We start from the raw sequence: 27,229 nt of genomic DNA, 5'->3' as shown, positions 1-27,229 counted from the left end.
TTTCAAACGGTTCAAAATTCAATTTTCAATAAAAATGCATAAAAAATAGCTGTTTTTTACACTATTTAATGAAGTAAAACATTCAAAAAGGATTCGCAGTTGGCCTTGGACGAGTTCTGTCGTATTTTTTTTTTCTTTCGCGTACCGCCTCCGTTCTCATACTTTTGGTTTTCAAATTATTTAATTAAGATACTATAAATTTCTGTTCATTGTGAAAGTCAAAGTGAAGTGAAGTTCAATAAAAGCGAGGTCTGAAAGCAGTGCAGGTTCCCGGGTTCTAGCTGTTGTGGTTTCGATTGCATGAAAGAAGAGCAATTGGAGATATTTCCTACTTATGCAGTGAAAATTACGACAAGGCTCGGAAGCAGTGAACAATTTTCTGAAACGGGGTTTAAATAAAAATTTGGAGTTCTCGGAATTTTATAACCTCTTCTTATAAAAGAGAGGCCATTAAGAAAATGAATATTGAGAATTTTGTAAGTTAAACATTGCGGTTGCTTGGGGGAGATGGAGAAACATGTTTTGATGCAGTTTTCAGATAAGTGGTTTCATTTAATTTTTTTTCCAATGCAAAATGAAATTATTGAAATCAATTAATAAGAATCAAGAATGTTTGTTGACTTTCTGGACACTAGAGAAAGCAATTGCTTAGAATGAAATTAAATTTTTACTATAACAAAAAGAGGTTCGATTTTTTGATAGATTACTTAGATACCAAAAAATACGAGGAGGATCGAAGCAATCATTGCCTGAGCATGACGTGTTTTTTCAAGCTCTGAATTTTCGTTAATTGGAAAAGTGAAGTTTAAATAAATAAAAAAAATAAATATAATAATCAAGACGAAAAAGACCCCCAATGGAACAAGCAATGGAGGAGGATTTTCTTGATTCATCAGGCACGGCCAACCGCTCCTAGGATACAGTCAGTCAAACAAGCGGCCAATGCGTAAGGAACCGGTCCCCTCTCATCAGAATGTAGTCCAGCAGTTCATGTGTGATGGTCACAGCATGATTGGACACCCGAAGGAAGATTTGAACCTGAAGCATCAATCATTTGTCCCAAGCTAAGTATTCGCTTCCACTTTAACTTGTTGGCTTTAAAATACGCTCGCATTATTTGCAACAAGATCTTCAGACATCCCAATTTTTGATTGTGGATTAATGAACTTTGCTTTAGAAGGGCTCTCAGGTAGATTGGTCGAGATTGAAGAGATTGGTCTCTCAGGCAGTCAACTGTCAAAATATTTGTCAAAATTTTTGTTGACTTGAATTGATCAAAATGTTTATTTTTTGATGAAAATTTTTTTTTCTACTTTTCTGAGTGTTAGTTTGTGAGGAAAATTTTCAAGAACCCTGAAAAAAAGTTCAAACAAAATAGGAAGAAGAATAATCCTGGTTGCTTACCGAGAGGGTGTTGCTGAAGGATCTACACTGGGATACGTAAATGGAACGAACAATGGGGTTCCGGAAGATAGGAAATCGAGGTCATATCCGCACAGCAATGGTTTTGGGCGGACAGAAGATTGCAAGATATAAGAACCAGGTTTCCCGTTAATTGGTGAGCTCTTTCCAATTCTATTTATCTGTGTATTCGGTCACAATTCAAAATTTTTAACACATCAATCCTACCTGCCAAGTAGGGTTTCCTATATAAGCAAATATCCTTCCCTCTACCTATCTGAAACAGCATCTTTATTTGTAGGGTCGCATGAGTTCTCTTGCACCTGAAAAGTTCATTTCGCTGTTCAGATTATCCCTATATGATTACATTGACTTGTCACGGTGTGCATAATGGTACCGCACTGATTCTCAATCCCAACACTTGAAATGAGTATTGAACCCAGATACTTATTTTGGCATCTAGTGTTGGGCTTGATTGTTAGTTGTACCTCGTGTATCAGCCAATTCAAGATGTGTGTAGTCACCCAATGCTATGCTATGCTATGCTATTACTTAGATACCAAAAAATACATTCAATCATGCATTTTTTTTACTGTTTTCATTTCAATTAAACATTTAATTTGCGCATTACAGCACAGTTTTATTTTTTTATTTTTTAAGGTTGAAGGTTCAAAGTTATATTTTTCATATTTATGGGAATGTTGATATATTGTATGTATCGTAATCGTAATTTTATTACAGGTGACATATATGTGATTAAAATAATCTAGAAAATCATATATGTGAACTATGAAATATACAAAATTGATGTTCTGGAAATTAAAAAAAAAATTGAATTTTTTATAGCTTGGAATTTTGAGGATTAGTAATTTGTAAATCTATGAATTTCGAACCATAAAAAATTGAAAATTGGGGATAGTTATCTACAGACTTGAAGAAGAAAATGAATTCACCGACTCAAAAAATTTGAATCAAGAGAACGTGATAATTCAAATGTAAGTATTTTTTTTAATTGAAAACATTTAAGAATTTGTAATTGAAGAAAGGAAATTCAGATCTGTTTCAATATTTGAAATATTTGTTAGGTAAAATGTAAGATTTAACAAGATGAGATGTCATCAATACGTGAATGAGTAGTTATTTTGTTTTATTGTAAAATTGAAGAAAAAAAATGTAAAATAGCTTAACTCTATTTAAGGGGATTTGTGGGGGGTTGGATAGGTCATCAAATGATTGAAAGACTGATATACAATAAATTGTGGGTTCAAGCCAGCCGGAGTATCTCGGCAAATTTGGAACCATGAGAAGGATACTTTTGTACCTTTTCAGAATTCTTGATTTGTTGCGAACAGTTGAACGTGAGTTTGGTGAGTCAAACCTATCCCAAACCAATAATATTTGAATGTACGATCGAGACTTCCCTCACCGCCTCGGGCCAAAAGACCTATCAGCCACTGGTGGGTTCTCATACATGCATACATACATACAACAGACTTTCAGTGTGTGTTACACGGCTAGCTCTTACCCAAAACACAAATACGCAAAACCCAATGCTTGTAGCTATTACAGTTATCTACTATCACCAATGTTCCGAAAATCAATCATTTTCACTGAGCCATTCTGAGCTAAAGAAGCTTTGAAGGCTATCAGTTGATTTTTTAATTGTCGCTTTGCATAGAAGGACAAATCATTACTAGGTAACCGAAATGAACTGTCCAGCATGTGCTTCGACTTTTTTTTTATACATTTGGTCCTGGTATATCTTCAATTTTTCCTTCTGATACATTCATGATCGTCTATCATTAACGAACATTATACACAATGATGCGTGGATAGACGTTCGTGAATGATTGTGGGAGCGACGTTCAAAATGTATCATCAAGTATGTCGATCACCTTTTAAAAGCTACGTGACGAATAAGGTTATGATCATTTAGTATCCGCGCAGTTACAAACGTGTGTAGTTTAAAAACTATTCATTTGATCGAAAAACTTTCTATGGAGGAAATGAAGGTGTTAATATGACATTTAATGTAAAAATATAAAAAAATGTTTATCAATAATTTCAAGAAATACTCTAACTTTTTCATAAAATCTCTTTTTTATCTTTGCACACTTCTTTCAGTCATGTATTGATTTATTTTTTTTTACCACAGAAGCAAAACCTTTACCACAGAAGCAAAAATTAGAAAAAAACAACAGTTCATGAGTTTTTAAGTCGACAATGAAGAATTTCCGAGGTGATTGTGCAAACTTATTTTTACCAAGTCTTTTTTTTTTTTTTTTTTTTTGTAGCGGCCCACCACACTCCCCCACACCAAAAAGCTCATTAGAGCCCCCTGGTAATGGACGCTACTGTTCTCAGCATGTCTGGCAGCAACAAAAATTAATAAAAAACGCGGGCAAAATTTTACTCATGCTGAGAACTGAAATGTTTAAATTTAGTGCGAGGAAATGTAATGATAATACTAAATTAAATACTACATGGATCTCAATGGAAAACAGATTTCCTTTAAAGAGATCCACTATTTGATATTAATACTACTAAGCAAACATTTAATCAAATAAGACATTATAATTTAAATAATTAATAAAAAAAAAAAAGAACACACAAAGAAACTAAATTGCTACAAAAATTAATTATAAAAGAAGAAAACTGGTCACTGATCGATCGGTTTTTAACGACTCAATTTTTCTTTTAATAGCTGTATTACTTTGATTTTGAACGTAGAACGGTTGTTGATGGTTTTTATTTCATTAGGCAAGGCATTGTACTTAGTTGGACCAATAAATGATATTCTTTTTTGACCTAAGGATGTCACGGATCGGCTTCGTTGTTAAAAAATCTGACTGGCGATTTCCGAGGTGATTGTGCAAACTTATTTTTACCAAGTCTTTTTGCATCGTTAATATCTCAAACACACGTTAACTTAAAAATCTATAAAAAATAGGCAAGATAGTCCTTTTCATAACCAACACAACGCTACTAAAGATTTTACATATCCGAGCTCTAGAAACGTAGCTATCACCGAAATTAAGTGCCCGGATACTAAATGATCATAGCCTTAGCAACTTTTGCCCTCAATGGGGTATGATATATATTCTTGTATCGAGTTAGTGATGATGTTCGACAAATATTCAACGGAAATCATCACCATGTGCGTATCCCAGCACTCGAAGGTTCAGAGTGACGGTTACTCAGTTGTCAGTTGTCGCCAAAACCGCACCTACTCAGTTCTGACTAAACGGCCTTTACTCAGATCTAACTAACATCTCTTTTCGCGACAACTGAGTCGGGGTTACTCAAAATGCGCGAATGATTTCGGAACGGATTTCGGCCACTTTTTTCTCGTAGGAATAGTAAAACCCACTTAAAGCAATAATAATATTGTCAGATTGGTGGATCAGAATGATAAAAAGTGAATATATTTTGCTAATAGGTTATATTTCCATAATTATAATTTTTTTGAATTTTAACCAAATTTAATTTTTTTTCTAAATCACACTTGCACCTCTTCACCCTGTTACACCGAAATAGTGGCTTTCTCATCCGAATGATAAAGTGATCCGCCGGAACACCAAATTGGGGACAACGAAACCGGATTGTGGCTTAGCTTGCTGCTGCTAGTGCACCTCCGAAAGTAGTTCCTGCTTCGCATATTCCATTATCGCACCCTGTAATGAAATCAAAAACGTCTGATTCTTCAGAAAATGTTAATAATAGTTAATATTAACCATTAGAAATTGGTATTCCAAATAAAAATTCAGCAACTTCGAAAAAAGTGATGGAAGGCCTCGAACTAACTGATCAACATTTACTTAGTTGTCACCTTCAAGCACTCGAATTCGGCGAGTGCCAACTTTCGTGTCGTTTGAGTAGCCGTTACTCGAAAAAACTGAGTCGTTTTAGATCAAGCGACGGCTGCTTCATACCAAAGGCGATCTCTGAGTAAAATGGAGACGGGCTCTGGGTATTTCAAAATTAGCGAGTACTCACGGGCCATAGTACTTTCAAATAGCCAAGGTAGGCTATTCCGACCTCTTCAACTGTAGTGGTGATAGGCTCGAAAATAGTTATGAGAATTATTAGCAAATGTATGGAATTTATATAAAATCTTATTTTTTTCAGGAAGTGATAAGCAACAAAATTATGATAAAATAAGAGCTGATTCACTTTAATATCATCAACTATGTTTGGCCCTTTAAATTAGTTAAAAGAAATGATTTTTTAGGTTTTCGAGAGACTTGAAAACAAAATTTTATTGATTTTTGTAATGTAACAGTCATTTTTTGTGAAAATTTCCAAAGTAATCACACAAAAGGACTAATAATTATCATGTTCACTGCTTACTTTATAAAGTCTTTGCTAAGATTGCAGAAATTTTGTGTTGTTGATTTTATCATTCATTCGGGCCGACGACAAAATTCTTTTTTCATGTTCACACTTCATGTACAATACTAAACAATTTTATGCAAACTTACCGTATCATATGTCACGGTGTGCCAAAATACGTTATTAAAAATAAAAAATGACCACCAAAACGGCACTCGACATTCGAAAGATATAGTATTCAGGCATCTATCCTGAAAAATTTGGAAATGTTTCATCGGGCTTTTTTGAAATTAGAGCGATTTTAAATTTTAAGTCAATTTGCATTAGATTTCCAATGGGGGTTTTCGACCTTATGTTCTATGACCATGGATTTTTCTGACTACACATATTTTATGACAACCACCCAGTTCAATGACTTTGTAGAAAATTTTATGCCCGACAACTTTGTGAAAGACTGGAAAAAGATTAGAGTTGATCCTGAAAAGTTATTGGCAATTTTCTAAAAATTTATTAGACTAATTGAAATTTTTCCATGTCAATGAACATACTTAAATTAATAAATTCATCGATGATTTAAACTTATCATCAGAAATCAACAAAATTAAGCAATCGATTTGTAAAGGAAAAAAATATTCGATGAATAACCAGTATTTTATGCTTCTTCAGAACACAATGTTTCAGAATCCCTTTCACACTTGAGATTCAGTGTAAACCCTTCCCGTTGTCAAATTTAGCTCAAATTTGGCATATGGCCTTCTGATGATTCCCTTCAAACCATCCAAGTCTTTTTTCGCAAGGGTTTTGATTTTCAAGTAGGTATTAAGACGAATTTAATAAATTAAATAAAAAATATCCTAAATAGTGATTTTTTTTATTAAGGACTAGCTGACCCGGTGTGCTTTGCTACACCTTTCAGAATCAAATGATATTTTCAGAAATCATTCAAATTATTATTGTTTTTGGTATTATTTTCAATCAAATTATGACGAAATTAATAAGCTTATAGTGGTTGCTGAGAACTTCAGCTGGAGTCTCAAATTGCAACACAAACCATAACTTATATTCTGAATCTTGATTTATAAATTTGTTTTAAAGGTCTGATAATTTTCATCTGTTTCCTTAAGTTTCGCCCTAAAAAAGAAGGGTCCCAAATTAATCGTTCGCAAATAATCTAACTTATAAAGTATGGTTGTTTTTGCTTGATATGTTCTGGATTTATGCTAGATTAGAGAGACCTCCTCCTGTTCTTCTCTTCACCCCCTGGAGATTGTAATCTTTAATAAACATTTTTTTCGTTCCCAAAAATCCTCTTATATCAAATATAGTTCCATTGGTTGATAAGTATTTAAGCTTTACAACAAAAATTGTATGGAGCCCCTTTCTTTCTTTCCCTCTCTACACATAAGAGTCCAAGTACCTTTTCATGCCATATTTGTTTCCATTTGTTGGCTTCGTAAGCATAAATTAAGAACATATGCTAACAAATCATAGAGTCATACCAAAATGATTTTTCATGTTAAGTATTGTCCATTTCTCGGATTTTGTAAAAAAAAAGTGAAATGTAAGCTTCCCTCTTCCCTTCCTATATTCCATTAAATTTTTGAGTTTTGTATTAACTTGAAAGGAAGTACCATCCCCCTTTCCGTTCTCTCCTTTCAATAGAGGGGTGATAACTTAATATTCATAAAAGTATTTTTCGTACTCAAATACTTTTTGATGATTATGATGAAATTTGGTTTCATTTGCTCGATTAATTCTCGAGTTATGCAAAAAAAAATGGAAACCCCCCCCCCCCCCCCTTCTTCCATTATATCTTACCGCTTAAAAGGTACGGCTTCAATTTATAATAGAAACATTTCTCGTATCTAAATACACTCACATGTCAAATATGGTTCGATTTGCTTGATCAGCTCTCCAGTTATACTGAAAATTGTTAGGGAGACCTCGCCTCCACCTTTTCATCCACCTTTTCGAAAGAGTGAGGGATACCAAATATTCATAGAAGCATTACTCGTACCCAGTGTCCGGCACAAAAACGCTAATCCGCTAATCGCTAATTAGTCCGCTAACTTTCGGTTAGCGAATTTATTTTCTCGCTAAATATTTCTTCAGCTAGCGGATAAGAAAGTTCCGCTAATTTTTAGTTCCGCTAACTGAAAAACGCTACATCTTTAAAGTGTTAATTTGGCCATAGACTTATAGATCATAAATTCAGCCTCATTCAAATTTAAAATTTTGAATCCAATCAGGTATTCAAATTATCGTTAAAGATTGATTTCGAAAGCTATTCGATCTCGATTTTGACTGCAATCATACACAGCAATTTTTTTTGCTGAAAACCAGCAAAATTTTGCTGGTTTTTGTCCCGCTGACTTTCCAGCAAAATTTCCAGCAATTTGAATCGCTGGAAAAATCAGCAAACATTAATGCTGGATTCCAGCAATTCAAATTGCTGGAAATCAGCAATCCAGATTGCTGGAAACCAGCTATTTTTTTCAAAACATTCAGCTGTATTTGGAATCAAATTTATATTTCAATTCGAATATTGAATACTGGCTGTGCCTATGATGAGCAATAAATAAGAATTATTTCCTGTTGGTATTTATTTCCAAAACTATATATTTTTTTATATCAGCACCTGCTCTGCTCTGGGGCGGCAGCTTTGTGCCAAAGTGTTGACCACCTGAAATAGAGTTTGGATTAGTATCTTTCATGAAATATCTACCTATCCAATAAAAACTCACCCTTGACTTGATGTCTGAAAACCATGGTTGCTACAATATAGAGGAAAATAAGAATAATTGATTAATCTATTCAAAGTTTGTGACATAAATTCTCACCATTTCAGCGTACGAAAACAAACAAACTCCAATTTGACAACTCGATTGCTGATTTTCCAGCAAACTAGATCAATTGCTGGAAAGTCCAGCAATTTGAAACCCGATTGCTGGGTTTTCAGCAAAAATGACAAAAACACAACCGAATGCTGAAAAATCCAGCAATCAGAAAACCGATTGCTGGTTTCCAGCAAAAAATTGGATTGCTGATCGTTTCCAGCAATTTTTTTGCTGGAAATTGAGGCAAAAATTTACTGTGTAGGAATAAGCCTTCTTTGAATATAAAAGAGATTAAAAAGTTGTGAAAAATTGAAATTTCCAGAACAAAACAAGTCAATGAATCAATCAATGTTTTGAGTTGTATTACTGTCAAAAAAGATGAAAAATTATTTCGGACAAAACAAAACTTAAAGAGAATCTTTGCATAAACTGATGTAAAAAAAAAGATAATCGGGTGAATATTCTGAAAAATGTGATTCAAAAGCTTTTTCTTTTATTTTCCACCAAATACGCTAACTTATATTAAAATAAACTGACGCAACTGATATGGCCAGAAATATTACAAAACAAGTTCGAAAACTGCTCCTATTGATATTCTTTAACAATTTTTCAAGTCAATATTATAATTAAAGATGGCCGCAAAATTTGTGTTTTGCTAATCTATTTCAAAACTTTGTACTATCGATTAGCGATTAGCGCTTACCTATAGATCGATAAATTTTACGCAAAATTTAGCGGTTTTGATTAGCGATCGCTAACTTTAACCGAGTTAGCGATCTAATTAGCGCCGCTAACTTTTCAGTTAGCGATGCCGAACACTGCTCGTACCCAAATATCGTTCCATGCCAAATTTGGTTCCATTTGCTGTTGTAGCTCTTGAGTTATGCAGTAAAATTGTATGAAACTCCCCTCCCTCTTTCCTTCCTCCCCGCTGTAAGAAGGAAGGGGTCTCAAACAATCATTAGAACATGTCACGTTCCCAAATACCCCCCCATGCCAAGTTTGGTTCCATTTGCTTAATTACTTTCTTAGTTATGTTGAAAACTATAAAAGAGGCCCATCCCCCCTTTATATCTCCCTACTGGAAAGAGGGAGGGGTCTCAAATAATCATAGAAATATTTTTCGTATCCAAATACCCTCCCATGCCAAATTTGGTTCCATTTGCTTTATTAGTTTTTGAACTATATAAAAAATATGAAAGAGGCCCCTCCCCCTTTCAACTGGAAAGAGGGAGCCCAAGGAACCAAAAGTTCGGATAACATTCCTCTATCAGGGCTGAGCAGCTTAATCGAGTATGGTAATACAACTTCTTTTCAGCTCAATTTTTAAGTAGTTAAACGAACTTTAAAGTTGACAAAAAGTTCGCATAAATCGTCAAACAACTTCTAACCAGCTTCAAAATCTACTTTATAAGCAGCATAAAAAATCGAAAAAATTACTCTTCCGCTCCTTCAATTGCCTTCTCAAGTCTGCTATTTTGATTCGTATTAATCAACTATATTTGTTACTAACTCACATTACATTGAAAAAACATGTTCTTACCAAGCCTCGAACCCGAGCTCACCGCTTGAAAGTTGAGATCCATACTTGTTGCCCTATATGAACATCATAAGTAGGCAACGATTTTACTCGATGTGATGATTTTCTTTAAAACGACTTTCAGGTTCTTTATTTCTACTTAATTCCCACTTTCAAGCTGTTAAAAAGTTCTTCCGGAACTTAATGTGTACTTCATATAGTTGTTTCCCAAGTAACGATGTGTTTATTTATGCAAACACGTGTTGAAGTTCGAAAAAAGTAGATATAAGCCTTTAAATCTACTTTAAAGTTTCTATTATACGAAGTTGCTTTTGAACGCCCGTTGGAACTAATTAAAAACTTTCAAGTTTACAAAATAGTACAACAGAGACTTTTTACGAACTATTGAGCTGTACAAAAAGACTTGCAACCCTTTGATAGCTACTTGATTTTGAAAAAAATGAGAAGTACGTAACAAGTAGATTGTTTTTCTTCATACAAACTTTAAAGTTCCCAAAAAGTAGAAACAGAAACCAAAACAGTACTTTAAAGCTTTTTTTGAGTATTGGCTGAACTTGATAAAGAATGAAGTTCCATGGACCTCGAAAAAGCATTTTGAACAGCAAAAAAGTTCCACAGAACTTTTGTACAGCTATATATGAACTTATTAGTTCGTTCCTTAAGTGATATTCGAACTTTTGGTTGCTTGGGAGGGGTCTCAAATAATCATTGAAATAGTTTTCGTATCTCAATACCTTCCCGTGCCAAATTTGGTTCCAATATCTTGATTAGTTTTCGAGTTATATGAAAAATTGTAAGGTAGCCCCCCTCCCCTCTTCCTATCACCCTACTGAGAGGAGGGAAGGGTACCAAATATTCATAGGAATATTCATCGTACTCAAATACCACCCCATGCCAAATTTGATACCATTTGCTTGATTGGTTCTCGAGTTATGCAAAAAATTGTCTTTTGTTTGGGAGGCCCCTCCCTCCCTTCATGAGAGAGGGAGGGGTCTAAAACCATAATAGGAACCTTCCCCGGCCTCCAATACCTCCACCTGCCAAGTTTCACGCAAATCGGTTCAGTAGTTTTCGAGTCTATAGGGAACAGACAGACAGACAGACAGACAGACAGACAGACAGACAGACAGAAATTCATTTTTATATATATAGATTAAAACTTTAATAGCTCTTCGCACGATGGTACAAACAACATGCTTTGTTCAGCAAAGTTTAAGTGTACAAAAATTCGCATCTTTTGATGGCATTGATTTTAAAAACATTTTACGCTAGATACACATTTTGGTCCGTTGAATACCAATTTTTTGGGACTAATAAATTTTTTTCTTGAAAATATCTAGCTTATTATTAATTTTTACCCAAATTTGATTCATTTTTTCATTTTTGACGTGTAGAATTTAGTCCAAACCAAATTTGAAAAAAAAAACATATAAGTTTTGTGAAAATTTTTGGACCCAGAAAATATTTAAAATCATTTTTTTTAAAGTGGATGTTTTTCAAAGATCGTCTTTGTAGGTCTTCACGTAACTTGCAATTTATTCTCAATTTTCTAATCAAGGCGTCGCACAGTGCAGCGTCCCATAGACAAAAATCAAAAATTCGAAATTTTTATTTCACCAAATCAAGTAGGTGTTGCTTTTCATATATGTTTGAAGTGTGCTGCATGTGTATTAGTAATCACTTGGAAGCACTTATATGCCTGTATCAGGCCTATATTGTCAGATAGTTTCAACGTAGCTCGTGCACAGTATTTTTTCAGAAAAAAATACTCAATTTAACTAATTTTTCTCTCATCTGTAAGTGACTTTTAATGTGTTAACCGCAATGGAAACTGAAGAAGCAAGTAAGAAGAAGACATTAAAGGGGTTATCTCTGTGATTTATTTCCATATATACAAATATGAAGGTGTTATTGATAAGCGTACTTTATATTTCAAGAAAATGGACATTCAAACTTCAATTGGACATTACAAAAATATATATCAAAATACCTCTCTGATTTTTTCTCCAGTTATCGTTTATAGTATCCTCTAAAAGCTCCAAATGGTTTCAGCTGCCCGAAATTGCCCGTTTTACAGATATTTCCGTTTTTCTAGATGATGTTTTGACTGTTGAAAATCACAATTTTTCACTAGTCTTGTTTTAAAGGGTGGTACAGACTGGCCGCTCCAAGCAAAAAGTTTGATTATTCAGTCTTCTTTCACCTCAGATATTGGAAAAGTAGGGCAAAAATACTGCATTGGAAGAAATATCTTAATTTGTGCAAAAATCGCCATTAAACACGTGTTTTTCGTGGTATTTTAGGTAAAAATGGCGTTTAAGCTACTTTTGCGATCACGAAAAACAATGTTTTCGCAATAAATTTCTATTTTGATCTGAATGACAGATTGTTCAGAAGGTTAAATAATTTTGTATGATTTTTTATGCATATATGTATATGAGTCACTTTTGTGAACATTGTTTTAACATACGCCATTCATGCCAATAATAGCTCACATCATTTCCAACAACTTTCTATATGACATGTATGAGTAAAAGTGTCAAAAAACAGCAGTTTTGATTTTTGTCCCGGTATCCCATACATTCAACGCACTGTGCGTCGTGGCGGCTCACAATCATAAGTAAGACGGATCACGTGCTTCTCCGATAGAATTATCCAATAAACTGAGCTTATGCGTGTGCGAGCGAGACTTATCCGGTTTCGCTATCTTCAATTTGACGTTTTCCTCACTCTCAGATTTTTCGACTCAATTTGATCTTTATATTTACGCTTAGGGTAGAAACATTTGTTTTACAAAGCTCCTAACCTTTCGTAGCATTTATAATGTGAATAATCGATATTCATATTTGATAATGATTATGATTTATAACTGTCAATGCTATACACTACACAAGGTATCATTCAGCCAATCTCAGACTTTTTTGGATGTAGGACTAAGTTTCATCCTTTGCTCGTTATAGTCATTAATGGTTCCACTTTCATTACACGAGCTGTTTTAAAGCCCTCCGATGTTATACTTACAATTGTAACTTTTCCTTTTTTCCAACATGTCCTGCCCAGCGTATCCGGCCAGCCTTCCCCCTATTTGGATACTGCACGCCGTCAAAGATGGTTCTTAACACTCGTCACTAGAATACTCTGAGTGTGCGCAGGTTCTCCTGGAGCATTATCCACGTTTCGAGCCCGTAGAGGACAACCGGTCTAATTACATTGTGTACCGGTTACACTTCTTTCGAGTGCTAAGTCTTCTCGACCGCATATGCCTGTGGAGTCCTTAGTCCATAGTAGGTCCGACTTCCGCAGATCGTTCTTCGCCGAAACTCCTCGGAAGTCTGCAGTTACCAGGGAGCCGAGATAGACAAATTCTTCGACTAAATACAGCTGGGCGCCATCGATCGTGATCTTGATATGTATCAATTTTAAGTACAAGTACTTTTTTATTTTTACAAAATTTATATTTGGAGCAAAACCCAAAAGCTGCTGCCTTTAAAAAACGTTTAAGTCTAAACACAGATTATTTTGATAATCGTTTTAAAATTGTTCGTAATTTATTGTCATCATAAAATGAGTTTCAGTTTCAGTTTCATAATTCCATCTGATTAGGATGAAAAAAGCTAAGATTGATCACATCTACAAGGAAAAGCGATCATTAACCTGTATAAAGTCTGTTTCACATAGAGTCTGGTCGCATCTTTTCATTTACTGTAGCGCCCCAAGTTGTTACATCGCGAATCTATTGACAGTGTTTTGATCCGGATGGTTTGTTTACTTAGTGGTGAAAATTTCATCAAGATTGAAGCAGTCAGTCAAAAGTTATCGACGATGGAACGCGAAAGGCGAGAGAAAATTCTGCACACTCACGTAGAGAAACCGACGTGGTCAGGGGTAAAGATCGCGAAATTCCTGAAATATTCAAAATCGGCTGTAAATTCGGTGCTGCAACGTTACCGGGAGACCCTTACGGTGGATCGAGCAAAACAAACCAGGCGTAAAAGTGGAACATATGACCGGAAGCTGCGAGCAAAGGTAATTCGATCAGTTCACAATAATCCTGGAATCTGCTTGCGTGATTTGGCGAAAAAGTTCAAGACGAACCACAGTACAGCTCGACGAATTTGTTTGCGAGAAGGCTTGCAGTCGTATCATGCAAGCAAACACCCCAACAGGACGCTGAAACAAAACCTGGTTGCCAAAACCAGGGCAAGGAAGTTGTACGAGAAAGTGTTGACCAAGTACAACAGATGCCTTTTGATGGACGACGAAACTAACGTCAAAATGGATTTTGGACAAATACCCGGTAACAAATTTTACCTTGCGAAGCGTAAAGGGAATGTGGCGGGTAGATTCAAGTTTGTTTTCGCAGATAAATTAACTAGTAAGTTGATGATTTGGCAAGGGATCTGTAGTTGTGGGAAGAATACTAAGATTTTCATCACTGGAGACACAATGAATCGAAATGTTTACAAAGAAGAATGTCTCCAGAAGAGGGTTTTGCCATTCGTTCGGTCCCACAAAGGTCCGGTGAAGTTCTTACCGGACCTGGCAAGCTGCCACTTCAGCCGGGATGTCGTTAAGTGGTATACCGAGAACAAGATCGATTTTGTTGAAAAAAGTATCCACTAAACTGTCCAGATTTTCGTCCCATCGAGAAATATTGAGCAATAGTTAAGGACAAACTGAAGAAATGTGACAGAACCATTAAAAAACTTGCTCAAATGGAAAAGTTGTGGAACAAGATGGCGAATGAGGTTTCCAGCAGTACTGTGTAGAAAATGATGGGTGGTATCACAAAAAAAGTTCGAAAATTCATCCGGAAAGCTGACGAATGATTTTTTTGTATTTTTTTCCTTAAAGTGCAATAAAAACTCTACAAAATGACATTTTTACTTTTGTTATACGTTATTTCTTTGCGGAGAAATGATCTATTTAATCCGACCAGATTCTATGTGAAACAGACTTTATTATTATACTAGCTGACCCGGTGTGCTTTGCTACACCTTTCAAAATCAAATGATATTTTCAGAAATAATAAAAATTTTTATTGTTTTTTTTGGGATTATTTTAAATCAAATTATGACGTAATCATTAAGCAACCACTATAAAATGAGAGCTGCAGCTGGAGTTTCAAATTGATGATTTTCATCTGTTTCCTTAAATTTCGTCCTTAATAAGAAGGGTCCCAAATTAATCGTTCGCAAACAATCTAACTTATAAAATATGGTTGTTTTTGTTCGAAATGTTCTGGATTTATGCTAAAAACTGATTCGAGAGCCCCTGCCTGTCCTTCTCTTAACCCCCTGCTGAATGGAGTTCGTGATCTTTAATAATCATACCCATTTTTTTCGTTCCCAAAAATCCTCTCATATCAAATATAGTTCCATTGGTTGATAAGTATTTAAGCTTTACAACAAAATTTATATGGAGCCTCATCCTTTCTTCCCCTCTCAACACTGTAAAGCGTAAGAGTCTATAACAATCGTAGAAACATATCTCGTAACCAAGTACCTTTCCATGCCACATTTGTTTCCATTTGTTGGCTTCGTAAGCATTAATTGAGAACATATGCTAACAAAATTGTATTGGGCTAGCCTCCCTCCTCCCATGTACCTTCTCACTGAAAGGAGGATGATATGTCAAATAATCATAGAGTCATACCAAAATGATTTTCCATGTTAAGTTTTGTCCATTTCTCGGATTTCGTAAAATAAAGGTTAAATGTTAGCTTCCCTCTTTCCTTTCTATATTCCCAATTCCGTTCTCTCCTTTCAAAAGAGGGGTAACAACTTAATATTCATAAATCTATTTTTCGTACTCAAATACTTTTTGATGCCAAATTTGGTTTCATTTGCTCGATTAATTCTCGAGTTATGCAAAAAAAAATGGAAACCCCCCTTTCTCCCTTCAAATCTTTCCGCTAAAAAGATGGGGCTTCAATTTATAATAGAAACATTTCCTGTATCCAAATACACTCACATGTCAAATACGGTTCAATTTGCTCGATTAGCTCTCCAGTTATACTGAAAATTGTAAGGGAGACCTTTCCTCCCCCTTTTCATCCACCTCTTTGAAGGATTGAGGGATACCAAATATTCAAAGAAGCATTGCTCGTACCCAAATATCGTTCCGTGCCAAATTTGGTTCCATTTGCTGTTGTAGTTCTTGAGTTATGCAGTAAAAACTGTATGAAACTCCCCTCCCTCTTTCCTTTCTCCCCGCTGGAAGAAAGAAGGGGTCTCAAACAATCATTAGAACATGTCACGTTCCCAGATGCCAAGTTTGGTTCCATTTGCTTAGTTACTTTTTAAAAACTATAAAAGAGGCCCCCTCCCTCCTTTATTACTCCCTACTGGAAAGAGGGAGGGGTCTCAAATAATCATAGAAATATTTTTCGTATCCAAATACCCTCCCATGCCAAATTTGGTTCCATTTGCTTTATTAGTTTTTGAACTATGTAAAAAAATATGAAAGAGGCCCCTCCCCCTTTCTAATGGAAAGAGGCAGGGGTCTCAAATAATCATTGAAATATTTTTCGTGTCCAAATATTTTCCCATGCCAAATTTGGATCCAATATCTTGATTAGTTCTCGAGTTATATGAAAAAATGTTATGTAGCCCCCCTCCCCCCTTCCTATCACGCCACTGAAAGAAGGGAGGGGTACCAAATATTCATAGAAATATTCCTCGTTCCCAAATACCACCTCATGCCAAATATGATACCATTTGCTTGATTGGTTCTCGAGTTATGCAAAAAATTGTCTTTTGTTTGAGAGGCCCCTCCCCCCCTTCCTGTTAGGGGGAGGGGTCCCAAACTATAATAGGAACCTTTCCCGGCCTCCAATACCCTCACCTGCTAAGTTTCACGTAAATCGGTTCAGTAGTTTCTGAGTCTATAGGGAACAGACAGAAAGACAGACAGACAGACAGACAGACAGACAGACAGAAATTCATTTTTATATATATAGATTGTGTAGTGTAGGTATTATTGAACAGACCTATGTAATTATGATAGTCAATTGATAATAACTTTCGCTTCTGTTTTAATGTATATAAAAATATTTCTAGTCTGAGTAGAAAAAAAAAGGATCTCTCAGGGAAACACCATTTGATTCATTCCAGAAGAATTTCTTGTTTAAACACGTTTTTCGCCCGATTGCATTTAATTATCCTCGTAGAGAGCATTCAATTCGGCCACCATACTTACTGGGAATATTCCCTAATTGAAGGTTAGTAATGGCCATAAAACGCGAAATAAGCACATTAAAGTAGGATTACGCTCGTCGATTACGCTCAGTCAAAGTTCATTCCAAACCTGCTTGACGACTTTGCTTTGCAAGTAAAGCGACAAGGAGGTGGGTATTTTAGATATCTGAAGCTAGACGCAATTCTCAAGGTACATGTTCAGGCAGCAGGTACTAATTTGTGCTCGACCTACTCGAAATGTTCCCAGACTCTGGCTGCTTGAAAGATGATGATCTAACAAGCCGCGAGATGCACATATGTAAGTTCTTACTGATGGGCGAGGACATAATGACGGAAGATTTCTATTTCAGGGTTTTCCTGTCGATTCTGGTTTCAGATTCCAAGTTACGTTCCAGATGATTGAACTGAAGTTATTGTGGAAATTTTCTTACACATGTTTTTATACTTATTCTTTGCAATGCCTTTGTGCCAATGAAAATGCGTTTAAATCTGCACATCGGCGAACAAATTAATCAAAAGTTTGATTGACTTTGTCGCGTGTCTACAGAGAATTAGTTTGAGAGATCTCTAAGCTTGCCTTAATTATAAACAATCCAAACGGTAAATCTTTTCGAACATCTTTTTATCAATGAAACAACTGATAATTACCGAAACAATGTATTGTTCCTCTGTGTTGAAAGTTGGATAAGCTCAAATTCGGTTTTGACCGGTAGCTCAACTGCTTCTATGGTCAAGTTTATTGAAGCGTACTACATTCTTGGAATGTGAGTAGTGGCGCGAAATTTCTCGTTTGGTGTGTGGGTTTTCTTTATATTCATTCAACCCGTTCTGTGGCTTACAGTACCTATCACTATAATTTTCCACCATTAGCATATAGGTACGAGGAACAGCAACGACGATGACTGACGACGACCGCGACGCCGTAGGGCAATGGCGAATGAAACCGAAATGCAATTGATCGGAGACACCGGCCTCAAGCTTAGCTTATCTATGTAGATCAAAATCCGCTGCTGGGTACACTGATAAAAAACTATAATATATATAAAAAAAATCTATTTAAAACTTATTCTTATATAAGTGGCTGTAAACTGTCAGAAAGTATCCTTCATTTGATCTCGATGGGATTTATGTGAACATCTAATCCCATTAAACCTGACTTTGTATACGTTTTTTGTTATAATCCAAAGGAATGCCGAATGCAGCCAAGCTAAACGGTGTTTTATAAATTCAAAATTTTAAATTCTTAATCAAATTTTGATAAACTACTAAAAATATTCAAGTGTAATAATCTCAACTCAGAACTAAAGCCAGACATTTTTTTTTCCAGGTCCAAAATACTCCTACAGTTTAAAAAAAATTCTCACTAATTCATAGAAATTGAGTCCTTTTTTTGACTTTATCAACGGTGCAGTTGGCGGATCGTTATTGAAAAACTTATCCGGTACAACTGTGTTCGATGTTTGCTCTTGGGCTCGAACTCGCGGACATCGGCTCAGGAGACAACAGACTTGCCAATTGAGATATATCACAAACTCAAAAATTGAGTCCTGATTATCGAATTTGAATAAGATAAGACATAACTTGCCAGATTGCCCAGATGTTGCCCGTCTTTGTTCAGTTACTAGTAAAATCAAACGAAAAATTGAATTGGTTAATTAGAAATATAATTACATACATAGCTTGCGTCCAAACTTTTCTAGCAAATTTTATCAAAATTAACATTCACGAATTTTTGAAGAAGTAAGAAATATGATTTAAAATTGACTTATGTGTTTTGATATTGAAAATACTGGTTTTTAAGTGCTTTTCTTCATGATTTTTATTAAATAATTTTGATATTGGCCAAGCCCCCCCTCCACGGAGATTTTTTCCGAGTTAAATTTACAGTTCAAGAAAGAAATTACATTGTTTATTTTTTTTTTAGAAATAAATGTTTATAAAAATGTTGAAAAATTAGCTCGCCTCCGGCGGCATTTTGTCATAAAACGCTCAACGCAAAAGACATTTTATGTTAAGACACTTCCATATTGATTCTAATTTTGCAGCTTGCTATCCTATAGACCATCTGTTTTGAAACTCTAATCTGGACACAAAAAATGGGTTGTATTTAGAATGGGTTTTATAAGGATGTGTAATCAACCTAGTTTCGAACTTGAAGTCCACCATTAAAATTAAAAAAAAAATCATTCTTCGAATATTAATTTTACTTGTTGACAAATTGATGACCATGTGACAGGCGTTTGATAACCATGGTAGCCAAATATGTTAAAATCATTCTAAAAAAGTCGGAACTTTTTTTTATAAAACTTATCAAAAAAAAATTTAAATAAAAGTTTTCAATTATATATTATCTTTTCCTTAGACCGTAAGTTATTTTGACTTGTGTGAAAAAAGTTTAAGATGTTTTCTATTTGTTTGCTATTCCACATTTTATGAGACAAGGGAATTTCAACAAGTATTTAAAAAAGTTTCAACCAAAATTGAATTTTAGACATTTTTAAAAGCAAAAATTTGATGATTTTGCAGGCTTTCACAAAAAGGCTTAATCAAATAAAAACTTTTTTTTTTATTCCTTCAGTAATGTCAGCAATACTTGTTATGATACCTTTCCAATTTTTGAAAACTGTAGAATTCTGAAGTTACCTAAAAGGAATCTCTTCGAAGAAACATCAAGATTTACTGAGATCCTGTGCGGGTTTGTGTTTGTAATTAAAAAAAAAATATTTTAGATTACTAGGCATCATCATGATCAAAATATTGTAAATTAATTGAATGAAATTCAGCACCAGTTTTTTTTCTTCCAGGTAGATTTGTTAGTTTAGCAGTTATCAATTATTGATTTCACTTAACACTGATTTATTTTTAAACTTATTAACTCTATGCTCATAACCAAAACTAGAGTCAATAGACAAAATCTGTGTAAAGATTCGACTTCCGGACGCAAACATCATTTTTCATATTTGAATTCCATCATTTCGGAATGTGAAAAAAAATAAAATTACAACTACTACCAAATTTCAACTTTCGATTCCTTTGCAGAATTGGAAACTGAGATATTTTAATAATGGTGATCCAGAAATGAAGAATTCGAAACAATTTCATCATGAGCCATTTTAATTTAGATTTACAAACTGAATTTCAAATAAAGAACTGAAGAAAAAAAATTCAAATCAAGAGGCGAAAATTCAAAACTCAAATAAGAGATTTCTGGTAGAGGGTTTTGATTGTTGGTTCAAAATAAAAAAAAAATATTATCTGGAACTTAGATAAAAAAAAATTCGTATTCAGATACGGAATTCAGATTTTTAAATCAGTTTCAAAAGGATCCAGAATTCATATTTAGAAAATCCGATTCAGGTTCAGCTCGAATTAAGGTTTTATAATCAAGATAAACATGTCGATGTGAGAGTTTCAATAAGGATTCCAATTGCAGGAGATCGCAGATTCAAAATTCTAATTCTAGATTCAAAATTTAAATTCAATATTTAATAAAAGTCAGTTTGGAAACACAAGCCAGCAGAAACTACAAATATAAAATAAATTTTTGATTTATTTTGAAGATTTCGATTTTTGAAAAATATAGATTTTAGAAAATACCCTCAGAATTCTTATCCACAAACTAATTATTTAGGAATTTTTATAGATCACAGAACTTGTTTTCTATCTTCAAACGAAAATTAGCCAGTAAATATATTTTATAGATTTTCATATTGCAAATCAAAAACATACACCGCCTTAGCCGGTTGAGGCTTTACAGACTGAATTAATAACTTAAACTGCTTAGTTATTCATAAATAAAATTTCAAACTAAAATTTTAAATTTTAATCGAATTGACAAGAATAGAAAATGAATCTGATTTGAACCGCAAACATAATCTCTTACTTTCATTTTCATTTAGAGGCGAATCTACCAAGCAAGCCTCTCTAATAAAATAAATTAAATTAAATTACTTTCATTTCAAAATATTTTGTGGTTGAAAGAAATTAGGTTATAACTTGCTTATTTAAAAGATTCGAAAAGTTCTTCTCTAAAATGAAACCTTGAAAAATGATTATTGATATTTAGAATATTTAAAATAAATTGCATTTCTAGGCCTTCATTTTGAAATTTAGGATACCCAAATAACTAACTTCTATAGTAAAATAACTTAAAGCTGAATAATTACACAGAATCTACACACTTTTTTACTCTTCAAGTATGACTTGTTCAAGCAAGACTGATATGTTAAAATTTATGACGTAAAATTAAGCAATGTTCAAACAACTTTACCACTAAATTTCAACTTTTAAGAACTATTCTTGTTTGCTTACGATTTGTTTAAGTCTTCTGGCTTTCCCGTTTGATATAAGGCTTTCTTTTCTCACTGTCTCATCGACCCAATTTGAGAACTTTCATTCACGATTTTGTTTTTAAGTTATTTATAATGTTATGAAGAAGTTAATCACCGTAATTTAAGTTTGTTTCTTCAATTCATCGGCCTAATCGGTGAAAAGTGGTATCTTTTTTAGTAGGGACATTAGACTGCCCCAAATTTTTATGGGAAATTCAAAACCTGTGAAATGTTATGCGCTGCAGGTTAAAATTGATCCTAGGCCTAGTACAAGATCTCATGCCAAATTTGGGCCAGATCGGATCACGTTTAGGGGTCGCTCAACGAGCCTGAAGTTTGTATGAGATTTTGAGACATTTTGTTCGGGAGAAACATGAAAAACCAGTTTTTCATCAATAACTTTGGTTCCCGTCGGCCGATGTCTTTCAAAAACGGGTTTTCTTAAAACCTAAATTATGAAAAATATTTCATCCGAAGACTGCATTTCAATTAGAGTTAAGATAAGAAAGCTATAAGGCTTCAAAAATGGGTTAACTTTTTTAAGGATGGTATTCATCACTATTAATGAGCCGAGGCGGTCGAACATATTGACGCCTCATTAACAGTGCTGAATACCACCGTTAAAAAAGTTAGCCCATTTTTGAAGCCTTATAACTTTTTTATCTTAACTTTTATCGAAATGCAGTCTTCGGATGAAATATTTTTCATAATTTAGGCTTTACGAAAACCCGTTTTTGAAAGACATCGGCCGACGGGAACCAAAGTTATTGATGAAAAACTGGTTTTTCATGTTTCTCCCGAACAAAATGTCTCAAAATCCCATACAAACTTCAGGTTCGTTGAGCGACCCCTAAACGTGATCCGATCTGGCCCAAATTTGGCATGAGATCTTGTACTAGGCCAATGATCAATATTAGCCTGCAGCGTATAACTTTTTCAAAAGTCGGGTCATTTGGGGCACTCTAAGGGACATCTTAAGAATATGAAATTTTATAGATGGATAGAACGTTAGATGGAATGAAAGATGGTGAAAATGAGCGGATAGACTTTATTTAAAAGCATCATCATCAGCACTTATCATTTTTTGTTCCGCACGGGCCAACTACTATAAGTGAAAGATACAGATAGAGTTGCATCTACCACCACACATTACTAGGCCAAGCGTGGTTAATGATAGAGCTATTAAATAATTTGTTAATTGAATTTTGCTTTTACCAGCTCTAATCAGAGTTTACATTTTCAATAGCTTAGCTTAGCTTAGCTTTATTGACTACTCACATCCACCTGAAATCGTTGAACTTGAAACGCTTCTCCTTTATTTTAACCAATCCTTAAAAAGCTTCTTGAAATTATGCTCTTTCTTTAAACATCAATAACGGCGCCGGCCACGTCCTAGTAGTCAATAGATAGGTTTGGAAAAATGAGAAAAGGATGCAAGAAAAAGGTTGCGCTTTAGGACCGAGGTCACCTCTGCATCCTAGCAAAACAATTTTGGGTTGGGAGATTGGGTGAAAGGATATGATCAGGAGACACTTTTGACTAGTGTAACGATTAAAGTTTTCTATAATAAACACTCCTACGCTTCTAATGTTTTCTAGTAATATTTTAAAATTCACTGTAAAATGATTGTAGAGATCTTGATCCCAATATAAAATCATAATTTATTTCTCAAACAAAACTATCGCTTCTTATCTGATCAATAAAAGAAATCTTCATCTAAATCTTATAATCTCTGTTTTAGTAATCTTACGTTAGCTCTTCGAATTTTTCAAGACTCTATTGGAGATATCTACAACAATTTAATTTTCATATTAACATTTATGCAACATTAAATTTGCTTTAACAAAATTCACTGTTTTTTTTAAATAAGAGGGAAATTTTCTTGGATTGTGGAACTATGTAAGAAATTTTTATATTTGGCAATCGCCTCAGGTAAATTCCTATTATCTTACTACTTACTTAATGATCCTACGCCGATCCTCCGGTGCATAGGGCCGTGGTAAAAGACCTCCACTGTTGACGATCTGGGGCCAGCGTCTTCACCTGGTCCCAGTCAAGATTCTCGTCGACAGTTCGGATTTCAGCGGCTAGGCTTCGCCGCCACGAGTTTCTGGGCCTGCCTCTTCTTCGATGACCTTCTGGTATCAATCTAGAGCCTCTCTGCAAATCTCGTTTTCATCTTTTCGCAGCGTGTGCCCAATCCATCTGCACTTACGTTCCCGAATCTCGATTTCTAGCGGCCTTTGATGACACCGGCGATGTAGTTCCTCATTCGAGATCCAGTTGCCAGGCCACCAAACGCGGATGATATTCTGCAGGCAGCGGTTTACAAATACTTGCAGTTTTCGCGTCGTCACCGCATATGTGCACCAAGTTTTGCACCCGTACAGCAATACGGATTCGACGTTTGAGTTGAAGATTCGGATTTTCGTTCGTAGAGAGATCTGGCGTGACCGCCAGATGTTTCGGAGACTCGCAAATGCGAAACGGGCCTTTCTGATCCGGGTTTCGATGTCTTTCTTGGTACCACCATCAGGCATTATCTGGCTACCAAGATACTGGAAGCACTCCACTTTCTCAACTTGTTGCCCAGCTACTATGAAACTGGAGGGATTTCCTGTGTTGATCTCCATCGACTTGGTCTTTCCGACATTAACTTTGAGACCTGCTGCCTTGGAACTTTCGGTGAGGTCGTCGAGTTTGCTCTGCATGTCCGGTTGTGTTCGGGCGAGCAATACAATATCATCAGCCTGGTCAAGGTCGTTCAGTTGCTCCATTGTTGAAGGATTCCACGGCAATCCTCGGTTCGGTGCACAGTCAATAGATCCAGTCAGAATCACGTCCATTACGATTAGAAAAAGTAGCGGTGTAAGATACATCCTTGCTCACTCCAGCAGTTACCGGGATTGGTTCGGACAAGACACCGTCGTGCAAGACCTTGCACGAAAATGCCTCGTATTGTGCTTCAATGAGATGGACTAGTTTCTCTGGTACTCCTCTTCGCCTTAGAGCCGCCCAGATGTTTTCATGGTTAAGTCGGTCGAATGCTTTTTCGAAATCAACGAACACCAGCAGAAGAGAGTCCTGGAATTCGTTGATTTGTTCCAGTATGATTCGTAGCGTTGTGATGTGGTCAACACATGATCACTTTGCAGAGTCCTTTGAGGGTTGTACAGATCAACGTTATGCCTCGCCAGTTACCGCACTCTGTCAGGTCTCCTTTCTTCGGGACCTTTACGAAGATACCCTGCATCCAGTCGGCCGGGAATGTTGCAGTATCCCAAATGTCAGCGAAAAGACGGTGCAACATTTGTGCTGACAGGGCAGGGTCGGCTTTCAGCATTTCAGCAGGGATGCAATCGATCCCAGGTGCTTTGTTGGATTTCATGTTTTTGATTGACGCTTCTATTTCAGCAAGCGAGGGCGCTTCCGAGTTGACGCCATTTATGTGGCTTACTGTTGGCGCTTCGAGCTGCGGGTTCTGTTGGCCATCGCTATTCGTGACTCGGAAGAGTTGTTCGAAGTGCTCAGTCCATTGTTTGAGCTGATCTGTTCGATCGGTCAATAACTGACCTGCTCGGTCTTTCAGCGGCATCCTTGCATTAGTTTTTGCACCACTGAGGCGGCGAGAAATGTCATAAAGTAATCGGATATCTCCATTGGCGGCGGCTCTTTCCCCCTCTTCGGCTATAGAGTTTGTCCAGGCTCTCTTGTCTCGTCTACAAGCTCGTTTAACTGCCTTTTCCAGCTCCGCATATCGTAAGCGGGCGGCTGCTTTGGCTGACCCGGTACATGCCTGCTCAATACCGACTGTCGCCTTTCTCCGATCATCGACCATCCTCCAAGTTTTATCCGACATCCATTTACTTCTTCTTCTACAGACTTTACCGAGAGTACCATGCCTCGTCGTGATAAAGGCATTCTTGATTCCACACCACTGTTCTTCGACTGTTCCGTCTGTCGGCAGCTCGGAGGCTCGGGATTCTAGCTGTTCAACGTATGCCCTTTTCACCTCTGGATTCTCCAACCGGCGGACGTCGTATCGACACCCGACTTTCTCCTCGCGCCGTTGGACACGCGCAACTCTCAGTCGTATTTCGCCAAGGACGAGGTGATGGTCAGATGCAATGTCTGCGCTTCGTTTGTTGCGAACATCAAGAAGGCTCCTTCTCCATTTTCGGCTGATGCAGATGTGGTCAATTTGATTTTCTGTTCGGCCATCTCGGGATACCCAAGTTACCTTATGTGCTGGTCGATGGGGGAAGAGCGATCCGCCGATCACCATGTTGTTGTTGCCACAAAATTCTACAAACAGCTCTCCGTTTTCGCTCATCTGTCCTAGGCCATGGCGCCCCATGATGCGCTCAAGGTCTTGATTGTCGGAGCCAATCTTTGCGTTGAAGTCGCCCAAATGGATTTGAATGTCACCCTTCGGAATTCTCTCTACCACGCTGTTCAGTTGACTGTAAAACTGCTCTTTCTCCTGCAAATCGGCAACGTCAGTTGGCGCATAACACTGGACCATTGTAAGGTTTCTAACCCGTGTTCTAAATCTGGCTACGATAATTCTTTCGTTTATCGGTTCCCATCTAATGAGGGCCGCATTGGCCTGCGGGCTTAACAGGAAACCAACTCCTCGTTCCCGAGTAGCATGTTCTTCTCGTATGCCAGAGTAAAGCAAGACTTGCCCGGATTGTGTCTTGTGTTCTCCTGTATTCGGCCAACGAACTTCGCTCAGTCCCAGAATTTCAAGCTTGAGGCGGCTAGCCTCTCTAGCAAGTTATTCCAGTTTGCCTTGTTGGGAAGGGGTTAAAACATTCCTAGTTCCAATTCGTGTCCGTGTTTTCATGCTAAAAGTCGTCGCCAAAGTTCCAGATCGGTCATTTCTTTCGGATTCCGTAACAAGTTATGAATCGGGAGCAGTAGGTTGTTAGCCTAAAGTCCCTATCCCGCGATGAGGCTGCCATCTTGGACTTAGCTGGCAGGAGCCGCATTTCATAAATTCAGCCGCTTGCTGCAAGACAGACGCTGTTTGAGCCGCCCCTGACCTGGAGAACAGACGCTCGGTTGTTGTTGCACGCCGCCCCTGACATGGGGAACAGACGCGTGCGGCCACCTTCTCAGTCTGCATGCGACCAAAGCATCCACCGGGGTTGGGTACCCGATCTCCGCTTAGGTTACTCGCATCCCAGCCGGCACCACGGGAAGGTAGAGATAGGAGTTGTGAATAAGAGATGATATGACCACTATGGGGTCAGCCAAATTCCTATCATGGTTGACTAAAACTCAATTAATTGCTTTTAAATCTGCAAGGGATGATTTTATTGAAAATAAAATAGATAACGGATTAATCGCCCCTGTAAAGGACTCCTCGGTTGCTATGGGCAGTTTAATTTACGTGATTATGCAGGAATTTCTTCCTACCTCAACTGCGAAAAAAAAATAGATATCAGTCACGACCTGTCCAATTAAAACACGAATTTAGCGTTTTTGTTATTTATCTTTCAAAACTTCGAATTGAGTGCTGCATACCCGGGTAAACAATTCACAGTAACACGCAATCTTTAAATCTAATTTGAGCAATCAATG

This window comes from Uranotaenia lowii, chromosome 3, assembly GCF_029784155.1.
Source record: "Uranotaenia lowii strain MFRU-FL chromosome 3, ASM2978415v1, whole genome shotgun sequence".
NCBI lineage: Eukaryota > Metazoa > Arthropoda > Insecta > Diptera > Culicidae > Uranotaenia > Uranotaenia lowii.
This window is presented reverse-complemented; position numbering follows the sequence as displayed.